This window comes from Mandrillus leucophaeus, unplaced genomic scaffold (assembly GCF_000951045.1).
Source record: "Mandrillus leucophaeus isolate KB7577 unplaced genomic scaffold, Mleu.le_1.0 Scaffold24, whole genome shotgun sequence".
NCBI lineage: Eukaryota > Metazoa > Chordata > Mammalia > Primates > Cercopithecidae > Mandrillus > Mandrillus leucophaeus.
The window spans coordinates 3,794,509-3,798,920 of record NW_012102476.1 but is presented as its reverse complement, the minus strand read 5'-3'; positions in this window follow the sequence as shown (position 1 = coordinate 3,798,920).

Genomic DNA, 4,412 nt, shown 5'->3' with positions numbered 1-4,412 from the left:
AAAAAAAAAAAAGGGCCGGGAGCGGTGGCTTACACCTGTAATCTCAGCACTCTGGGAGGCCAAGGTGGGCGGATCATGAGGTCAATCCATCGAGACCATCCTGGCCAACATGGTGAAATTCCATCTCTACTAAAAATACAAAAATTAGACGGGCGTGGTGGCAGGCACCTGTAGTCCCAGCTACTTAGGAGGCTGAGGCAGGAGAATTGCTTGATAGATAATCGTGAAATTCTGTCAAAAAAAAAAAAGAGGAGTAGACAGAAGGCGATTATCAGGGTAAAGATAGCATTGGAAAGGTTGTGCTCCTTGGTTGGTTAAAAAAGGAAAAAATTAGAAATATTAAAAGTGGGGGGAAAAGGAAAGGTGGTCAAGAAAGCTCTTTTTGAGGAGGTGACTGGGAGCTGAGATCCAAATAAAACCAAAAAGACAGCTACACAAAGATCCTGGGAGAAGAGTGGCTCAGACAGAGGGAACTGCTAGTGCCACGGCCCTGAGGTGGGAAGGAATTTAGCTCTTTGAGGAGAAGAAAGGGGGCCTCTGTGGGTGGAGCCCAGTGGGCCGGGGAGAGGAGTGGGAGGTGAGGTAGGCAGGGTTTTGTGTGTGTGTGTGTATTTTTAGTAGAGATGGGGTTTCGCCATGTTGGCCAGGCTGGTCTCAAACTCCTGGCCTCAAGTGATCTGCCCGGGTAGGCAGGATTTAGATGGTTTGGGGCTATGCTGGCCATGGAAAAGATATTAGTCTTTTTCCTGGGAGCAGTGGGAAGTGTCATGATTCAACCTGGGGGAGAGAATGGAGACTGGTTGAGAGTCCTGCCCAGGAGCCTGGAGACTTGGGTTTGAGTCTGGCTCCTTGACCAGCTGTGTGCCCTTGTGTATGTTTTTTCCTTTGTGGGCGCCTTAATCTCAATATCTGAAAAAGAGGTGTAGTGAACGTTTAAAATGCTCCTCTCCTAAGAGCTTGTGGAGACCTAAGGATGTGTGTTTGGTTCTTAAGTATTGGTTGGGCCAGGCACGGTGGCTCACACCTATAATCCCAGCACTTTGGGAGGCTGAGGTGGGAGGATCACTTGAACTCAGGAGTTCTACACCAGCCCAGGCAATATAGCAAGACTTCATCTCTACTAAAAATAAAATAAAAATTAGCCAGGCGTGGTGGTGCATGCCTGTAGTCCCAGCTACTTGGGAAGCTGAAATGGGAGGATTGCTTGAGTCTGGGAAGTCAAGGCTGCAGTGAGCCATGATTGCACCACTGCACTCCTAAGCGACAGAGTGAGACCATGTTTCAAAACCAAACAAACAAACGAAAGTATTGGCTGGAATGATCCAGAGTGTATTTAAAATACAGATTCCTGAGGCCTACCTCAAGCTCTTTAAAAATATATATATATATATATACACACACACACACACACACACACACACACACATATTTTTAATGGTGGGATGTTAGACAGAAACCTAGGCTACCTGGCCTCTTTGTGTAGCTGGGCACATGCTGAGACCAACCTGGTACTCCCCTACCTTTTCCCCTGGGAAGTGCTGTGGCAGGAGGGATTTGCCCCTCCAGCTACCTGGTGTCTGACTCACAGATAGGGAGGCTGAGACCCAGAGCTGGCAAGAGGCAGTAGAAGGGCCAGAGCTCAGAACCACTGGGTCAAGCCCTCTGAGAAGGGAAGCAGAGACATAAAGGGTGCCGGACAGGGTCTGAAGGCAGTTCTGCAAGGATGAGAGAAGACACAGGTATGACCTGAGCCCAGGGTTCTGGTCACTGCGGGGCTGGCCAAGGCATCAGACAAGCCTAAGAGGCCCCAGACCACTGAGCAAGACCCCAGCAACTTAAGGCAAATTAAACACCTGAAGTCCCAGCTGCTTAGGTTACCCATTGAGGGACCATGGGCAAGTCACTTAACGCTTAGAACCTCAATTTATTCCTCTGTAAAGTAGGGACAAGAATCCCTATCTCAGGAAGCTATAAGACATTAAATTAAATAAACTAGCACACCCAGCAATGTGTCCGGCTCTGAGAAGACTCTCTGATAATTGAGGACAGTACTTATTCTTGACTCATTCATTCCTCACGCAACCCTGTCAGGTAAGTACTATCATTACCTCCATTTTTCAGATTAGAAAACTGAGGTTCTGAGACATGCAGTACATTACACAAGGTCACATCAGCTGGGAAGTGATGGAGGCAAAATTTGAAGCCAGACAGTTTGGCTTCAGGGACTGGGCACTTAACAAAATACTGAACCATTTCTCTGGACCTCGGTTCCCTTATCTGTGAAAATGGAATAATAGAACTTTCCTCATGGGGTTGCCATGAAGGGTAAGCGAGCTAATACACATAAGGAGTTTAGGATAGTGCCTGGTAGGCAAGTGCTCAGTAAATGTGCGCTTTTTTATTTTTTATTTATTTATTTTTTTTTGAGATGGGGTCTCACTCTGTTGCCAGGCTGGAGTGCAGTGGCACGATCTTGGCTTACTGCAACGTCAATCTGCTTGGGCTCAAGCATTCCTCCTACCTTAGCCTTCTGAGTAGCTGGGAGTACAGGCATGCACCACCATGCTTGGCTAATTTTTGTATTTTTTGTAGAAATGGGATTTTGCTATATCGCCCAGGCTGGTCTTGAACTCCTGGGCTCAAGGGATCCACCTGCCTTGTCTTGAACTCCTAGGCTCAAGCGATCCACCCGCCTTGGTCTCACAAAGTGCTAGGATTACAGGTGTGAGCCACTGAACCTGGCCCGAGCTATCATTTTTATTAAGGAGGAACTTTATCAGGCAGACTCTCCAGAAACCGTCTGGAAGAGAGGTAGTGAGTACCTCATCCAGAAATAGGGAGGGATCCTTTGGAAACTGTAGGAAGAATTCAAGTCATCAGGAAGGTTAGAATTCAATCCCTTTAACTCATCTTCAAACCCCAGGATGGATGGATGGATGGATGGATGGATGGATGGATGGATGGATGGATTGATTGATTGATTCAGTGTCTTGCCCTGTCTCCTAGGCTGGAGTGTAGTGGTGCAGTCTTGAACTCCTGGGCTCAAGCAGTCCTCCCACCCCAGCCTCTCAAGTAGGCAGGACTACAGGCGCATGCCACCACACCTGGCTAATTTTTATTTTTGGTAGAGATGGGGTCTCGCCAGGTTGCCCAGGCTAGAGTGCAGTGGTACGATCATGGTTCACTGCAGCCTCCAACTCCTGGGCTCAAGGGATCCTCCTGCCTCAACCTCCCACGTAGCTGGGACTTCAGGCGCATGCCACTACACCTGGCTAAGCCCCAGGATTTAGCGGGAAAAGTGAAATTACCAAGTGAGAATAGAATGGAGTTTTGTGGGATTGGGGCCAAACCTAAAGGGGAGATGCTTGAGGAGCCTCCTGGTGGAAGTGGGGCTCCAGTGAAGGACTTGTCAGATTTGGAACAAGCAGGAAGGACCTGGGGATTTGCATGGTATGGTGGAAGCCATGGAAATTTCTTAAGCAGGGAACAGGAAACATCATACAGTACTTCTGGGAGAAGACCGGCTGCATGGGGTTGGGGAGGGAGGGCAGCGTGCAGGCCTGAGGCCGGGACTTCAGGCAGAAGGGTGCTGACTCTAAGGATGTGGCCCTTGCCATGCCTCAGGGGCTCCTGTGTCCTCCCTGGGTCAACCAGGTAAGCTGTTTCTCCCACCTTTTCCTGGCATAAGGGGCCCTGAGTCTCTGTATTTCCCCTAGCACCCTCATGGCTCAGCTCAGTTTCCTCCTCCTCCTCAACCCCAGTGTCATAACTTAGAAGCCACCAACCCCTAAGGTGTCCAGATGAGGAAATAGGCCTATAAACAACACTCATTTCACTGAGGTCTCATAGTAATCCACCGGGCTGGAAGTAGAACGTAGGCCTCCTAGCCTCTGGGCACACCTGGCTCCCTGCAGCCCCCACTCCTCAGACCCCTTCCCCTAGCAGCAGCTGCTGAGCACTCCTTAAGTGGATCTGCCCTAATCCTCTTCCCTTCATCCCCCAGGGAGGATGAGCTGGTGTTAAGACTAATACAGCCGTTAATCCTGTTTCCTCCCAGCCATGATCCCCAGGAGCAGCTGGGTGGAGGGCGTCTGGGTTCTGGACCAGAAAGTAGGGATCTCAGCTAGAGCTGCTATGCCAGGAGGTCACGTTAGATCAGATATATCAGTTATGACTCAGAAACAGGCTTCTAGCTGCTAGCAATGGCTCAGGCTGCCTTGAGAGTGATTCTCCATTACCAGAGTTGTGGGAACAGGCCAACAGGGATTCCAGAGCAGAGGGTGGACAGATTCCAGTCTGGGGCGGAGGCCCGTACAGCTGTGCAAGGGCAGAATTCTGTGTGAACAGTTGCTGTCTCTGAGGGGCTAACCATTCAGAGGAGGAAAGAAAACACAGACGCTGGGGACCTGTCA